This window comes from Camelus dromedarius, chromosome 23 (assembly GCF_036321535.1).
Source record: "Camelus dromedarius isolate mCamDro1 chromosome 23, mCamDro1.pat, whole genome shotgun sequence".
NCBI classification, from domain to species: Eukaryota; Metazoa; Chordata; class Mammalia; order Artiodactyla; family Camelidae; genus Camelus; species Camelus dromedarius.
This window is the reverse complement of record NC_087458.1, coordinates 18,129,833-18,148,365: the sequence shown is the minus strand read 5'-3', so window position 1 is coordinate 18,148,365 and position 18,533 is coordinate 18,129,833. Positions and strand designations below refer to the sequence as shown.

Sequence of the window (18,533 nt, the reverse complement as noted above, 5' to 3'; positions counted from 1 at the left end):
GGCCATTGACAATATGTACACTGATGGGCATGGGTGTGTTCCAACAAAACCTATTCATAGACACCGAAATATGAATCTCATAAAATGTTCCTGTGTGACGAAGTTTTTTCCCAACAACTTGAAAATGTAAAAACCATTCTTCGCTTGCAAGTTGTATAAAACAAATGGGGCCAGATTTGGCCACACACCTACCCTTGCTTTAGAGAAACCACATTATCCTAGTGAACCGTTGTTCAGGGTATTGTGGGTCTCCTGTGAGATGATTTTACTAAAAAGCTTCAAAGTATGAACATGTAGTTGTGTTTTTAAGACATTTCTTAAGAGAGAGAATTTCCAAATGAGTGGGTATGACAAAACGGAAACACAGATATAGAGAACAAACTAATGGTTACCACTGGGGAGAGAGACAGGGAGAGGGGCAAAATAGGGGAAGAGGGTTAAGTGGTACAAACTACTACGTATAAAATAAATAAGATACATGTATATATTGTATAGCACAGGGAACATAGCCAATATTTTATAATAACTTTAAATACAGTATAATCTATAAAAATACTGAATCACTATTTTGTATACCCGAAACCAATATAATATTGTAAATCAACTATACTTCAATTTTAAAAATTAAATAAATACATAAAGCAAAAACTACTAACAATACAAAGAGAACTTGATTTAAAAATGTATTCAAAATTTAGTGGAAAATTTCAATAATAACAAAAGAATTATTTTCTTCTAATAAACAAAAAAATAAAATAGATAAGGGTATAGAGGGACTGAATATAACAATTCAGTAAATTTGACCATATGTAATATGTATGTTATGAAAATATATGTATGTATATCCCTTAGGACCTTAAATACAGTATTTTCATATTAAAAAGTATATCCATGAAACATACAAAATTTTATTAGGTACTTGACCTCAAACAAAGCCTTAACTTTTTTTAAAGAAGCGATTTTTACAGGCCTTATTGTCTGTAAGCCAATAACTGGATCTTAAGTGGCTTAAAAAAATTGAAGTATAGTCAATTTACAATGCTGTGTTAAATTCTGGTGTACAGTTTAGTGATTCATTTATATATATATATATATATTCCTTTACATATTCCTTTCCATTATAGGTTATTACAAGGCATTGCACATAATTTCCTGCACTATACAGTAGCACCTTGTCATTTTGTATGAAGTAGTTAGTATCTGCAAATCCCAAACTCCCAATTTACCCCTCCCCACCTCCCTTCCCCCGGTAACCATAAGTTTGTTTATGTCTGTGAGTCTGTCTCTGTTTTGTAAATAAGTTCATTTGTGTCTTTTTTTTTTTTTAAGATTCCACATATAAGTGATATGATATGGAATTTTACTTTCTCTTTCTGGCTTACTTCACTTAGAATGATGATCTCCAGTTTCATTCATGTTGCTGCAAATGGCATTATTTTATTCTTTTTTATGGCCAAATAGTATTCCATTGTATACATATACCACAACTTCTTTATCCAGTCATCTACCAATGGATACTTAGGTTGCTTCCATATCTTGGCTATTGTAAATAGTGCTGCTATGAACAATGGGGTGCATGTATCTTTTTTTGTTTGTTTGTTTCTTTTGTTTTTAATTTTTTTAATTTTTAAATTTTATTTGAGTCATTTATTTATTTTTAGTTGAGATATAGTCAGTTTACAACATTGTATCAGTTTCTGGTGTACAGCGTAATGTTTCAGTCATACATACACATACATATATTCCTTTTCATATTCTTTTTCATTTTCATTATAGGTTACTACAAGATATTGAATACAGTTCCCTCTGCTATACAGTAAGGACTATACATATTTTATACATAGTATTTAGTATCCGCAAATCCAAAACTCTGAGTTTAGCACTCTCCCCTTCCCCCTGGTAACCATAAGTTTGTTTTCTATGTCTATGATTCTGTTTCTGTTTTGTAAATAAGTTCATTTGTGTCTTTCTTTTAGATTCCACATATAAGTGATATCATATGGTATTTTTGTTTCTGTTTGTGTCTTACTTCACTTAGAATGATGATCCCCAGGTCCATCCATTTTGCTGAAAAAGGCATTATTTTATTCCTTTTTATGGCTGAGTAGTATTCCATTGTATATACATACTACATCTTCTTTATCCAGTCATCTGTCAATGGACATTTAGGTTGCTTCCAAATTTTGGCTATTGTAAGTAGTTCTTCTATGAAAATTCAGGTGCATGTATCTTTTCAAATTAGTTTCTCTGGATATATGCCCAGGAATGGAATTGCTCAATGATAGGGTAAGTCTATGTTTAGTTTTTTAAGGAATCTCCATATTGTTTTCCACAATGTCTGCACCAAACTACATTCCCACCAACAGTGTAGGAAAGTTCCTTTTCTCCACACCCTCTCCAGCATTATTGTTTGTGGATTTTTGATGATGGCCATTCTGATCAGTGTGAGGTGATACCTCATTGTAGTTTTGTTAAATGACTTTGAATTCAAAGATTTATCCTTCTGAAAAATTGAGAGTTAGGCAGTTTACTCAAAGGGTATACTTTCCAAATGAGTCATCTTGGTGTGTGTCCCTGAGTCTGAGACTGCGTCACAATTCAAAGAAAAATAGAAGGCAAATACGTGATGTTCAGTAATCAGTTCTGGGCTTTGAACAAGAGTCTTTTGACCTCTTGAAATGAGTACTGACCAGGATAGAAAAATAGACATATGGGCAATGTTGGAATATGTTAACAAGATAGTTGAAAGCAAAAGAAAGACCAGATAAAAACCTAACTTATGTGTTAAGAAATCACTTTTGTCTCCAAAGGGAGATTAATCATATCTGCAAGTGGAAATACACACGTTCCGTTTTTGCTGGAGTGATATATTTGCCAATCAACTAACTGTTCAAAATACCTTTGCCCTGATTGCAAAATTACCTGTACAATGGTTTAAAAAAAATGGACTAGAATGTTTTTGTCTTATGGGGTTTCTGTTTGTTTTAAGGATATAAGCATAACTGTTCCTGCTCATAGGGGAACAGCCATACCTAAATTTATCAAGAGTTGTGTAGTAGGTGTAAGTGAGTAGAGTAACAGACCTAATAAATTTGCTGAACCAATAAATAGAATAAGTATTAGGGATAAAGTCCTCTTTTTATTAAGCCCTTAAGTGAATAACGGATTGAATTGCAAATTCAAAGAAACAGCGTCAGTTCTGCCAGGCTTCTCCCACCCTTCTATCCTGAGTGGCTAGAGAAGACTGAAGCCAGTTGACTACAGTATTTCACTGTTAAATAAATCATAGGGTGCAAGCCCACCAGTCTAGTGAAGATTTAGCTTAATGAAAGAGTTTGCTCTGCATTCAACTGATAGAGTCTTGCAATTCATATTTCTGAAACAAAGTTGGTAATACTTTCTTGGGGTTTTGAAGGGGCTTGGTCTATGTTGACCTATATTCCTAGTCCAGTGCTAATAATATTGGTGTTAGGGGAAAGATTAATGCTGATACAATAATGGATGGAGGTTAAAAAGTATTTGATTTATATTTTCAAATTATTATTTTATTTTTGTTATTTACTGATAGAAGTAATGTTAGTGACACAGAATAAGTTATACATATGTATAAGTATAGATTAAGTAATGCTATAATAGGTATTAATTTTATAATAATGCTGCTACTTTTACATAATTATTCATTTATGTCAGAAACCTATGAATGGTGGACGGCCTCCTAGGGGTAATATAATCAGAAGAATTATGATGGTAGTGATTAAAGGTATTCTATTTCATGTGTGTGGAAGTGTTATGGTGGATGACCTGTAAGTAAATAATGTGAATGTAATAAATGTCAACGTAAAATAAATGAATAGATTAAGAGTTACGATGTTTGGGTTCTAAATCATGATAGCAGCTATTCAGCCTAAATGGCTAATTGATAAATAGACCAGAATTTTCTGTAGTTGTGTTTGGTTGAGTCTTTCTCAGTCTCCTAACTGTAATTGATACCATAGTAATAATTAACATATTTAGATTAACTGATGATGGAATTTGATATAAAATTGATATGGGCGCAATTTTTTGTCATGCCGACCAGGTTAAGCCTGATATTAATGGAATACTTTGTGTAATTTTTGGTACTCAAAAGTGGAATTAGGAAAGTCAAAGTTTTACAATAAAGTTTATTGTAATAATAAAAGATGCTGTTGGATTAAAAATTTAGTAGTTTTTAACTGACCAGAATATACTAATTTAATAATTAGCTATGATGAAAAGTATAGATGTAGTGGCTTGTGTTAGGAAATATTTAGTGGGTACTTCATGGATTTAATGTTGTTAATTATAATCATGGATTATAATTTTTGATTAGGATTGGTATATTAAGTATACTTGTCTTGACACCACTTCAGATTATTAATCAACATGAGCTTAATATAATGATTATGGTATCCATAATAATGGTAAGTGAAATAATGATAAAGAGAAGAGGATTTATTACTATGGGAAGGATATAAACCAGCATTTTGGGGCTATGGATCTAATAGTTTGTTTAGCTGATTTTACTATAGAGTATGATGTCACATGGTAACACAGAGGTTTTTAAATTCTTAGGATTAGGTTTAGTCCCTAAAATTCTGGAAATAAGAGAGTTTAAGCCTCTATTATTCACTCTATCAAAGAAACTCTTATCAGATGTATTTTTTATACTATGATGGGATATTTGATATAATAATGGGAAGTGATACGTGCCACATGCATAAAGCTAGTGCGAAAGTAAGAAATTTTTTCATAAGAGATGTATAAATTGGTCATATCTGAATCCTAGTTATGATGCTTGAATTAATAAAAATAAATAAAATAAAAGGGTTTTGAAAATGAAGTTAATTCTATTGTTTCCTGGTATATACAGATTGTGGAATGCCCCTAGAAAAAGAATTACTGTTAAAGTATTATGATAACGTTGGCATATTCTGCTAGAAAAAAATAGGAAAATGAACCTGCAGCATATTTGGCATTAACCAGAGACAAGTTCTTACTCTTCCTCTGTTAAGAAAAAAGGAGCTCTCTGCTGGGAAAAGAGGGGCTCAGTTGGTTTCTGCTAGAGTTGAAATAAGTCATATTATGGCTAGTGATCATGATGGAAAAATTAATCATAAATATTCTTGAGTAATAATTAGGGTTGATAGTGTAAATGATCCATTTACTATTAGTACTAATAATAGAATAATTGCCAGTGTAATAATTTCCTGTGACATTGTGCTACTGCTTGGGGTATACCAATTAAGGCATATTTTGAATTTGAAACCCATCTTGATTAGAGAATAGAATAAACAGCTAAATGTGATACAGCTAATATGAATAATACACCTAAATTTATGCTGATAAGTGGATATGGTATGGATAGTGAAATTCATATTGATGAAGTTAATCATCATAAAGACTCTTTGATAAATAATGGTTTTCTTTCTTTACCATCTTTTAAAATTGAAGTACATTTGATGTACAATATTATGTTACTTTCAGGTGTTACTTTCAGGTGTACAACATAGTGATTTGACAATTGAACAGGTTATGAAAGGATCACCATGATAAGTCTAACAACCATCTGTTATCATACAAAATTATTATAGTACTATTAACTACATTCTTTATGACGTATACACACACACACACACACACACCCTCATGACTTATTTTTTTAATAACTGAAAGTTTGTACCTCTTAATCCCCTTCACCTGTTTCACCCAACCCTGAATCCTGCTCTATGGCAACCACCAGTTTGCTGTCTGTATAAATAAGTCTGTTTCTGCTTTGTTTAGTTTGTTCATTAGTTTTGGGTTTTAGATTCCACTTATAAGCAAGATCATACAGTATTTGTTCTCTGAATTATTTCACTTTAGCATAATGCCCTCTAGGTCCATCTATATTTTTACAAATGGCACCTGGCTATTGTAAAGAAAGCTGTAACAAACATAGGGGTGCATATATCTTTTCAAATTAAAGCTTTTGTTTTCTTTAGGTAAATGTCCAGAAGTGGAATTGCTGAATCATGTGGCATTTCTATTTTTAACTTTTTGAGAAACTTCCATACTTTTTTCATAGTGGCTGCACAAATTTACATTCCCCCCAACAGTGCACAAGGGTTTCCTTTTTTCTACATCCTTGCCAATACTTGCTAGTTGTTGTCTTTTTGATGCTAGCTATTCTGGAAGATACGAGGTGATAGCTTTGATAAATAATTTGAAAACATTAGCAATGGGTTGAAGTAGACCATGAGGACCAACAATATTTGGTCCTTTATGAAGTTCTTTATAATCTGATGCTTTTTGTTAGATTAATATAAGGAATGCTATGGCAAGTAAAACAGGAGCATTTAACAGAAGAGGATTAATTCTGAATATACTGTTAAGAAGAGGAATCAAACCTCTAGTTACAAAGGTTTATGTTTTATACTATTACTGGGCTCTGCCACTTTAATAAGTCCTGTTCTTGGTGAGAGTTGATAGAAATTAATTAAATTAAGATTGTATCATCTATTAGGTTGAAGATACTTTTGTCAAGTTGGCTTTATTTCTCTTGCCTTTTCCTGCTGGGAGAAATATTAAATAGAGAGAAACTGACCTGGATCACTCCAATCTGAACTTAGAACTTGTGAGACTTTAATCATTGAGCAAAAGACCAATTAAGACTTTAATCATTGAGCAAAAGACCAATTACACAATTGGGACGTCCTAATTCAGCATTGACGTCATAAACCGTATTGTCAACATGAACTTTAGGATTGCACTGTTGTCCCTACAGTAACTTGTTCTGTTGACCAATTTTTGAATGAATAAGTTACAAAATATATTTTGACTAATTGGGTCTAAATTTAAATTATTCTGAGATTTTAATATACTCTGAGGTCACTCTGACCAAAGTTATTAATCCATTCAAATTTCTATTATTTCTGTTTGATTAAAGTGTTTATATTTGAATGATTAACTAATTAAAGCTCCATAGTGTCTTCTCATCTTATTTTTTTTATTCCTTTCTCTTCTCAGGGAGGTTAATTTCACTGATTGAAGGTAAGAGACAATTTTACCCTTGTGTGGCCATTCATACAAGTCCTTATTTAGAAAGAACAAATGAGTATGTTACCTTTGCACAGTCAAGACACTGCAGTCTTTAAACATGTTACTTGGCAGGCAGTGCCTGTAGTACTAGAGATGCTGGAGGTGGTGTTTTTGGTAAACAGGCAGGGTTTATGTTAGCAGAATTCTTTCTACTTTTAAAAATATTTTTTAAGGCACATATCTGTATTGAATTAATGCTTCATTTAATAGTTAATTATTTGGGTAAATTTATTTAATTGTTAACTATCAGTAGTTATCTGATCTAAGCTTATTAGAAGAATTAATTCTTTTTACTAGTTATAATAGTATTTCTTCTATTAATTAATAGATTAGTCCAGTATTATATTAGGAGTTAATTTTTATTATATGGATTAAAATGAGGGGGTGCATATAGCTCAGTGGTAGAGCACATGCTTAGCATGTGCTTAGACCCAAGCATGCATAAGGTCCTGGGTTCAATCCCCATACCTCCATTAAAAAAAGATTAAAATTAAATCATTGAGCATGAATGCCTTCTTAACTGATGGCTGCTTTTAAACCAACTGTGGATTTATTAACATTCACTCTTTAAGGAATGTTATTAACTATGTCTAATAAGCTGTACCTTTTTAGATTATCATTTAAATTTATATAGGACTTAATCTCTTTTTATGTAAATTTAGAGTTGAAATAAAATTCTATCATGGATAGTCAGATACCATCAGGCTCAGTAAGCTTTTCACTTATATTTATAGAATCTTCTCATTATTTTGCTACATAGATGAATTTGTTCCTTAAATTGCTCATATAGTAGTTCCTGTGGTTTGGGTATATTTGACATAAGTTTTTTTTTTTTTCTGAAATTGTTCTACTTAGTTCATTAATGCAAAATATAAAAGGGGATAAACTTTGCTCTTTAATACTTTAAATGCTTATTTTTATCATTCCCTTAAAAAACTGTCTACTTAGTACCCAATAAGCTATCTTCTATACTTTTATTTGTAAATAAATGTTTTATTTAACTTAAATATAATTGTTAAGTTTAGTTAAGTTTGGACTAGCTTTAGTTCAAAGTGGTCATTTGAAGAAGAAATTTCCTGGGTGTAAACTAGGTGCTTTACTTAAGCTGCACTTTGGTGCATCCAAGCACACTTTCCAGGATGTTATCTTGTACAATGACTTGTCTCCTCTCATGTGCTAGATAATTATAAATAGCTTTAACTATGAAATTAATATTCAAGGAGTGTGACTGACGATGTGTGCATGCTTCGTGGTTGTGATTCATTTATGTTCTCTATTCTTAATTTACTATTGATTCCTCCTTTAGTTCTTAGTTTCATAAAGGCTTTCATCTAATACTTAATGCTCTGAAAGCAGGAAAAGAAGCCCATTTCTTTTCACCCATAAGCTGCACTTTGAGCTAATCTTTTTTGTGCTGATATCTGTGCTTACTATAATTCTTTTTTAGGAGGTTTGTTGAAGATGATGGTACATAGGCTGTATCAGAGAGGAGTGGAAAAAATTTAAGTGTTTTTAAATTTCATAATTGAGAATTGGGCTAGAATGTGTTTGGCTGAGATTATAATTGGGGAAAACCTGCTATAAATTATGGAATAATCAAGATTATTTAGGCTTTGTGTGAGTTGTTGTAAAGTCCTGTTTTGGGGGTTTGACAAAATAAACACATACAGGTATGTTCCACCCCCCACCTCCATTCAAAAGCAGAACATTCCTGTGAAACCTTTCATAAGCCAATGGCTTACAGGAAAGAAGCAATCGCCTTAGGACACTTTTGCTAACAGATGCACAAAATAAATTGAGATAAAGCACAGATGCTCATAGACACAATTCAAAGCTATGGTGGCTTGATACTGAGATGCTGAGTGTAGTTCCCAGGGAAGGAGCCTGATGATGCCACTGTCACTGTTCAGAGTGCATGCTGCCTCTGTAAGGGCTCCTGCAAAACAAACACTGAATGCTATTTTTGCTTTTCTCCTTTTTTTCATAAAAGAGAAAATCCTCTTTGTATTTCTTTTGGTTCGTGAAAACAGGTACTAATGTAGATGTTTTGTAAAAGTGAAGTGGCATGAAATAAACTTTTGAAAAGCAGTGGGCACCTGTACAATATATACAGCTAAAGGTCTGTGGGCAGTTATGAGGGCTTGCTAAGCTAATTTTGTTTGATGATAATATATGGACAAATTTGTAATTATATTTTTACGTCCTACAAGCATTGACTAGCACCTTATGGTTATGATGTTGATAATTAATATTCAGTTAATTACTCAGAGCTTAGCTCAAGTTGCTTGACTGTGTTAAGGCCTTTTACAGCCATAGCTGGGTCACAGCATCCTCCCAAATTAAAAAAAATACTAAATGCATGGCACCACAATTATGTGGGAGCATCGGATCGATTAGTCATTAGTTCATTGAGATGTCTTCTTTAAGGGAACAAGTGGGCAATTTTAAGTGGAATGATCCTAAAGAAAACCAGATGCCGGTATAGTTCCCCATTAGAACTTCTTCATATAACGGACTCAGAGTGAGAAGAAGGATATAACTTAAGTGGATAGTTTGTTTCTCAAAGGTTGATGATTAAGGAAAGAAAATGGCTATGATAAACATGGTGACAAGAAATGATTTGGATAAGTGTACTATAGAAAATCAATAGTGTGATCGTTCCTCTCTACTTTCCTCCTCTTCTGGTAGGGAGCATGAAAGAGAGGGTCCTCCTGCCTGAGAAAGAGATTCCCCTTGCTCCTGGAGTGAGAGAAAGAGTCTCCTTCCTCTTCAGTAAGGGAAGAGATCCTAAATGACACAATAGAGGAGTTAAACTTAATTGATATTTTCAGGACATTACATCCAAAGAAAAACACAATATACATTCTTTTCAAGTTAACATGGGGCATTCTCTAGGATACACCACATACTTGGACACAAAACAAACCTCAACAAATTTAAGAGGATAGAAATTATATCAAGCATGTTTTCTGACCACAATGGCATGAAACTAGAAGTCAACCACAGAAAGAGAAACAAGAAAAAAAATGACTGCATGGAGACTAAACAACATGCTACTAAAAAATCAAGGGGTCAAGGACGAAATCAAAGAGGAAATTAAAAAATACCTTGACACAAATGATAATAAAAACACAACCACACAAAATCTATGGGATGCAGGAAAAGCAGTCCAAAGAGGGAAGTTCATAGCAATACAGGTCTTCCTCAAAAAACAGGAAAAATCCTAAATAAACAACCTAACCTACTACCTAAAAAAAATTAAAAGAGAAAGGCAAACAAAACATAAAGTCAGCAGAATGAAAGAAATAATAAAGATCAGGGAGGAAAAATAAAATAGAGATTAAAAACACAATAGAAAAAAATCAATAAAACCAATAGCTGGTTTTTTGAAAGCGTAAACAAAATTGACAAACCTCTGGCCAGGCTCAACAAGAAGAAAAGGGAGAGGACCCAAATAAACAAAATAAGAAATAAAAGAGGAGAAATTACAACCAATACCGCAGAAATACAAACGAACCATAAGAGAGTACTATGAACAATTATATGCCAACAAATTGGACAACCTAGAAGAAATGGACAAGTTTCTAGAAAATGTATGGGCCACCAAAACTGAATCAAGAAGAAATAGATAATTTGAACAGATCAATCACTAGAAGTGAAATAGAATCAGCAATAAAAAGCCTCTCTGCAAACAAAAGTCTGGGACCAGATGGCTTCACTGGGGAATTTGTGACAAATCTACAACCGTCATGATACTCAATGGTGAAAAGCTGAAAGCATTCCAGCTAAAATCTGGAATAAGACAAGGATGTCCACTCTCACCACTTCTATTCAACATAGTATTGGAAGTGCTAGCCACAGCAATCAGACAATAAAAAGAAATAAAAGGGATCCAAATTGGAAGAGAGGAGGAAAAATTGTCACTATGTGCTGATAACGTGAAACTATATATTGGAAAACTCTAAAGACTCCACACAAAAACTACTAGAGCTGACAGACAAATTCAGCAAGGTAGCAGGATACAAGGTTAACATACAGAAATCTGTCACACTAACAATGAAATATTAGAAAAGAAAAGTAAAAAAAATCCCTTTTAAATTGCATCAAAAAAATAAAATACTCAGGAATGAACCTGACCAAGGAGGTGAAAGACTTATATGCTGGGAAGTATAAAACACTGACACAAAAAACAAAAAAATCGAAGATGATTCAAGGAAATAGAAGGATATCCCATGCTCCTGGAGTGGAAGAATTAATATAGTTAAAATGACTGTACTACCCAAAGCAATCTACAGATTTAATGCACTCCCTACCAATTTACCCAGGACATTTTTTCACAGAACTAGACCAAAGCAATATTGAAGAAAAAGAACAAAGTTGGAGGCATAACCCTCCTAAACTTCAGACAATACTGCGATGCTACCATGCTACAGTAATCAAAACAGCGTAGTATTGGCAGAAAAACAGATGTATGGATCAATGGAACAGAATAGAGACCCTAGAAACAAACCTACAGACTTACAGTCTGTGGAGGAGAAGCACTTTCGTCAAGTCTGGGGACACAGAGCTGTCATCCGGCTGGGGAGTGTGTGGGGTTGGTGGCATGCGGGGCTGCATCCAAGACCCCACAGAGCTGGACATGCCTCCTCCAGGCCTGGCCCCATCCAGGACAATGAGCAGCTGCTGAGGGCCTCCCGCTGTGAACACCGCCCCAGGGCTGGGGGTGCATGGCACATCCCTGACCTGTCATTGCAGCCAAGCCGAGCCCGCAGCCGCAGCAGGAGCAGGGCCTGTGGATGGGTTGCCCTGGACATCTCAGGAAAGCTGTGGGGTGCCTGCATCATCAGAGGCTGGGTACCTCCTGGACATGAGACTGGAGTGGGCAGGACTGCAGGGCTGGTCCGAGGCACAGCCCGAGTGAGGAGGCCACTGTGTGTCCACTGTGTTCAGGACCCAGACGTGTTTGTAGAGACACTCGTCCAGATCCCCAGGGGCTCCTTCCTCAGGCACTTCGTGTTGCATCATCTGGTGGGTGTGAGGGTCCTGGGGCAGCCATGACAATGTGCCACAACCTGGGGATGGGGATGGGGATGAGGCAGGTCACAAAAGCAGGAATTTATCCTCTCATAGCTGGAGGAACAAAATGAAGGTGTGGTTGGTGCCTTCTGGATTCTCAGAGAATATGCTCTGGACTTTCCGGCCTTTGCTGCTTTCCAGAAGTCCTTGGGGCAACATCACCTCCACCTTGGCCTCCCATATCACAGGGCTTCTCCTCTGTGCCTGTGTCTTTGTTTCTCTCCTCTTACAGGGACACCAACTGTTGGATTTAGGGCTCTCCCTCATCTTAACCGCATCAGTAAAGACCCTGTTTTCAAAATAAGACCTCATTCTGGGGTCAGAAGAGACACAAATTTTGGGGACACTACTGAACTCACAGCAGCAGGTGAGGTACTGGAAATCGGAGGGAAGAGGAATGCCCACCAAACTGAGAAGGCATCCTGAGACTGAAAAAGGAGGCAGACAGCTCCACGTAATCAATGGATTGGTTCATTATCAGGTATCTTACTCACAGGGTGGGATCGGGATCCACATCACCAAGGGGCTGCTGGGACAATTTATGGGGGAAGGGAGTGGGTGCTTGGAAACAGGACTGTGCATTCCTAACTCAAGATTCATGAATGGGTAACTGGTCTCCTGGGTGCAGACTACATCAGCGAAAGTTTTCACTATTTGGGGACTAACGGAGCATAGAGGCTACTTGGTCCTAAGTTTAATAAACGGTATCTATTAACTAGAAAGTCTTTGAGGACAGAGAAGTGACTGACAGCACAGTACAGTCCTAGGTACGGTCAGCAGAAGGACAGGAGGAGCTGTACGGGGCCAGGACAGCATCAGTTATGCTGACAGCCTTACAGGGGTAGGGGCAGGGGCAGGGGCAGGGCTGGAGAAGGTGTGGTTTGAGCCCAGCACGTGCCACAGAGAAAGGGACCTGGGCTGGACGGGGACGGTGGCCCTAAGAAGTGATCTCACACTTGCTCATAGGGACTCTGGTGGGCACAGTGGACATGCTGGTGCCCAGGATCACGTTCTACTGCTTTGGGGTCCGACTACTCAAACTTCTGCGTGACCTCACAGGCTGGCCTGAGTGGGAGCTCACTGTGTCAGGAGCCTCAGGAGGGATTCTATCTCAGGGATCAGGAGGGCCCCCCAGGAGGCTGTGGTGGCAGATTCTGCAGAGGAGCAAGGGCTCATCTCCAACTACCATGGGGAGAGTAAGCCAGGCAGGCAGCTTCCAGGTGCTGCGTCCAGCGCAGCTTGGGACCATGTCTGAGGACAGGCGATGCAAGACTTAAGAAACAAAGAGACAAAGTAAAGAGCAAAGATGGGACCAGGGGCCTCAAGATTTCATGGATCTAGAGTGCTGAAAGCCTGGTCAACACCGTATTTATTAGGAGTATACAGCTCAGAAAAAAATGCAATCAAAGAGGTGGGGCTTTAGATATTCCGTGTGATAAGCACTGAATTCTGCTTGCTGATTAATTTCAGGCCTACCCCTTCCAGGAACAATCACCCTCCTCGGGGTATGCAAAATTTCTAAGTCTATCCTGTTATTGCCTCCAGGACATCTCGAGATAGCAAGTATTTCCCCTGGGTTAAACCACATGCTTTCATGCCAGGACAAAGTTCTGTTAATGGATGATCTGGCTTTCCAGGACCATCCGTTGTTTACCCTAAGGAAATATCTGCCCTCCTTCGTGCCCTTATGGTCAGTCTCAGGATTGCCCCTCACAGATTTTCTTTAGCATAATACGTGTTATAGGTCATCTACTGCGTAAAACATTAAAACAAAGCACGCACGTGCATTTTAAGCAAGTAAGTGTGAGTATAATATTTTAAGCTCATGGAAATTTAGGTGCGGCTTGTTTTCCAGCAGCTTGTTTCCCAGCATCCATGCATGGATGGGGTGGTGTTATCAGCACACCTGAGAAAATGACTTTTCAGGGCTCCCAGGCATTATGTAAAAATGACATTTCTACCTTGAGGGTTTTCAAGCAGCGGGAAGTGCTCCAGGCTCACTCTGTGCTGTGCCTGTGCTCCAGCAGCCCATGGACTGACCACAGCGCCATCCCCTTCCCCGGGTGGGTCCTGGCCTTGGGGCAAGGGGAATGGGACCCTGACCCTGGCAACCGGGGCTGTGGTTAGTCTGTTTGTCAGTCAGTGCACTGCCACCCGCCCCACGGGGCTGTTCGCAATGATAATGCAGGTCAACCCTCCAGGCAGATTCTGATATTGGGGCCGCATCTACACGCAGGTCCAGCGCTGTGTCTGCCTCTGGACCATCTCAGTGTGGAGTCGTTATGTCCTTGTTTACACTCCACAGCCCTCACATTGTCACCTGGGGTCCCAGGAATCACCTGGGCAAACAGAGGGGTCTCTCAGCAGAAATGGGAATTCCCTGTGGGGTCAAGTTGTTGATATGACAAATGAATTTTTTTTAATTGTGGAAAAATATATGTAACATAAAAGTCACCGTTTATCATTAAAGTAGACAACTCAGTGGCATTTATTACAGTCACAATGTTGGGCAAGCACCACTTCTGTGTGGTCCAAAACATTCTCAGCCCATGAAAAGAGGCCCCACCCTGCTCCCCCAGCCCCAGCCACCACTAACTCATTTCCTGTCTCTGTGGGTTCGCCCATTCTGAATGTTTTCTAAAAATAGAATCGTACAGTTTGTGGCTGTTCTGGGCTGGGTGTTTGTGGCCCCCGCAAGATTCCCATGCCAAAGTCCTGACACCTAAGGTAGTTGGACATGGGACTTGAGGACGTGACGAGTTTATGAGGGTGGAGTCCCATGAATGAGATTAGTGTCCTTATACAAGAGACCCCAGAGACGTCCTTCACCCCTTCCTCCATGTGAAGACACAGAGAGAAGATGCCGCCTGCAACCAGGAAGAGAGCCTCAGCAGAGCCTGACCGTCCTGACACCCTGACCGCAGAGTGCTGGCCTCCAGAACTGTAGGAAAGACATTTCTGTCATTCAGTCTGGTATTTTTTCATGGCAGCCCACACGGACTAAGCCAGGGCCCTTCTGTGTCTGGCTTCTCTCATTGTGCACCGTGTTTCCAAGGTTCACCTACCGTGTAGCCTGCGTCAGTGCTTTATTCCCTTTTAAGCCTAATATTCCATTGTGTGGATGGACCCCCTTCTGTTTTCCTTTCTCTTGGGGGTTCTACATAGGAGTGGAATTTCTGGGTCATATACTGACTCCTTGTTTGACATTTTGAGGAACTGCCAGGCTGTTTTCCAAAACGGCGGCACCGTTTCACATTTCCACCAGCAGTGTTGGAAGGTTCCAGGTTCTCCCCTTGTTGTCTGTCTTTCTGATTCTGTGAATGCTGTCATGGCGGCTCTGTCAGCCCATCAGACCCTCACCCCTTTTACATCAAGTATTTTGTAACATTCCCCTCACTTTCTAAAATCAAATGCAGAAATAATATAATCTCTCTATGCATATAATTTAAATATAATTATATGTGTGTGTGTTTATGTACACAGTTATATTTACAATAGTGCAGAGAAGTAAAGTAAATGTTTTAATACATAATTTAATAGGTGAGTGCTTGGCTTCAACTACACTAAGTAATCAGATACTTGCTTCAATTTTTCTTCAATTTAGATTTAAGAAAAGAGAGATGACATTCAACTTGATTCAATCTTTTATATTTAATATTTTAAAATGAGTGTAAACAGACATCTTTGTGTATAATTTGAGTTACTGTGGTGACAGCAATGCCAGTGCATTTACTGAAAATTCAGAAACTCTGAGACACTGTACCAGGAGATGCAGTTTTCCAAGATGTTGGCGAATTCTTGGTAATGTTCTAAATGACAATGAGAAGGAGTTTCTCTAGAGTCACGTTGTCGTTTTATAATCATGCAAAATGTAGTGTATCTTAAAGCCATACAGAAATAAATTGTAATGTAATAACTTGTAAATAACTTGTAATGTGAAGTAGAACAGAATCAAATTCTCAGCTTAGAAAGTTACAGATAGGTCCTTCGCATGGGCAGGCACAGGGAAGCCCTTCCTGCAGGCTGCCTGGCAGCTCAGGGCACCTCCACGATATACTCGAGAACACTGATCTTTGTGTTCACCACAGATGCACAGTTCCATATGCTCCTGGGAGAACTGAGCCGAGACCAGAGGTTCCCAAGCCAGGACGTGTGCCCCTCATCCAGGGAGCAGGAGAGTGCATGGTTTGGAAGGAGTCACTTTCTGAAAAACTGTTTCCCCGGTTATAATCCTCAGACTGGTTTGAATGAAGTTTTCCATATCGTTCTTCTATTGAACATTGATTAATTTTTTTGTCAACAGTATATCCTTTATCATGATGGGGGTACACATACTTCAAAACATACCAAATTGTACGCTTTACATGTGTGTATTTGCCCTATGTCAATTACACCTCGATAAAGCTGTTAAAGTAACTCAGAGTTCTAGGTAGTAATGCATCATTGCATGTTCAGTGGCTTAATGAGAAGCAGCGTTTTGATCTCGTTTTTTGTGACTTAAATAGGAACTGTGTTCACCTGGGCTCCATCTCATTCTGATCTCGATGGGGCTGCTTTTAGGGATGCGTCCTATAGTTTGTCTCTTGCTGGGTTTGTGTGCCTCCTCTCAGCACAAACACACACATTTTTCTTGCAGTGAACATTGAAATGAGTTTTGGCTACAAGAGAATCTACCCAGGCTGGTGGGCCAGTCAGGGAGGAATGGACACACCAATTATCTTCCACAAGCAAAATAAGCTAAATACATAGATTTGAAGGAACTGCACTTCAAGAACATCCTACAGTAAGAGCCCTTTATGAAAATAAAGTACCACATGGGGAAAGGTGGAATGAGATGGACAGCGTTCCAAAGCACAGAGGATTTTCAGGGCAGTGAAAATACTCTGTATGATACTATAATGGTGGATATATGACATTATGCATTTGTCTAAATTTATATGTATTAACTTAATTTACATACACATGCATATAAAATAACCCAATAATCAATAGCCATACATATATCCCAATAATACATAGCCCAGCAGAAAATTGGGCCAAGTCATGAACACTGTTTCACATGAGAGCAAACTGAATGGGACGATTGACAGGGGTGAGATGGTTGGGGGTGGAAATTAAGATGACGTGAGAAATTGTTCTGCGCCCTCTACAGCAAGACTAAAACACTGGACAGTAGACCACATGTGGGCTCTAGATCCACAAGATACTTTGCATTTTGCTGATGGGAGTTCAGAATGGTGCAACCCTTCAGGAAACTGTTTGGCGTGAACTCCTGGTCAATCTTCCCTGATACAAATCCAAGAGTATGGTGTGTTCACTGGAGTGTTTGCAGCAACCCCATCCAGAGCAGCATAGATGTGGAAACACTTCCAAAGACACCCAGCAGGAGAGTGGAGGAGGGAATGAGGCTGCACGGGGTTCCCGTCATGAGGGGTCACCCAGCAATCAGAGTGAACGAGCTGCAGACACCTCCCAACATGGGCGAAGCTTAGAAATACACCATTAAGGGGAAAAGTAAGTCCCCAAAGATTACATACAGCGTAAAACTTTAAAAAAAGTTATACAAATTAAAAGGTAAAATGTACACTCTTTTAGGAATTGTAGTGGATTTAATGGTGACCCTGAGACAGACACGCCCACCTCCTAATTCCTGGAAGCTGTGAAAGGGACCTTATTTGGAAATAGTGTCTTCGCAGAGGTCATTGAGTGAAGGGTCTGAGAAAAGATCATCCTGGATTACCTGGGTGGCCCTACACCAATGACAGTGTCCTTATAAGAGACACACAGGGGAAGGGACACGAAGAGAAGCCATGAGACGGTGGAGCAGAGATGGGGGTGATAAGTCTACAAAGTGAGGAACATCAGGGGTCTCCAGGAAGCACCAGAAGCTGGGACAGAGCCCTGGATGGATTCTCCCCTTAAGTGTCTGGAAGAACTGTCCCTGCCCACATGTTGATTTTGAACTTCTGGCTTCCACAAATTAAGAGAATAAATTGCTACTGTTTTAAGGCACCCAGATTGCAGTAACTTGTTACAGCAACCATAGGAAACTAGTCTGGCCATACTCCACATGGTACCTAATTCCATCAGAAGGAAAAACAGGGATGGATGCACACACAAGTGGTTGCCTGGATTAGATGGGGGTGGGGAACCACATAGCTTTGTTATGGGTGGTGGGTTCACAGGTGCTTATTAAACTCTAATAAGCAAATAAATATGTGAAAGAGTGCTCAGAAGGGCTAAGACCAAGTCATGATCTGGTTGAATGACTATCTGATTCTGTCCACTGTGGTCCATCAGAAAAAAGCCAAGAGGTTAGCCATGGATTTTACAGAGATTTAAATGGATGATATTGAGCA

General features: G+C 38.3%; 1 long non-coding RNA gene across 4 annotated transcripts in view; it reads left to right on the top strand.

The window, feature by feature from the left end:
* The window catches only part of LOC105092756 (uncharacterized), a 182,058-nt gene extending 163,872 nt beyond the window's left edge, over positions 1–18,186 (top strand). The window contains exons 4-7 of one of the 4 annotated variants that reach the window (XR_010377543.1): positions 1,777–1,816; positions 7,027–7,050; positions 12,407–12,655; positions 15,022–18,186. This is a non-coding gene — a long non-coding RNA (uncharacterized LOC105092756). The remainder of the gene's footprint in view (positions 1–1,776; positions 1,817–7,026; positions 7,051–12,406; positions 12,656–15,021) is intronic. The other 3 variants (XR_837475.3, XR_004131543.2, XR_010377542.1) reach the window with 3 other exon arrangements.
* The last annotated feature ends 347 nt before the right edge of the window (positions 18,187–18,533 follow it).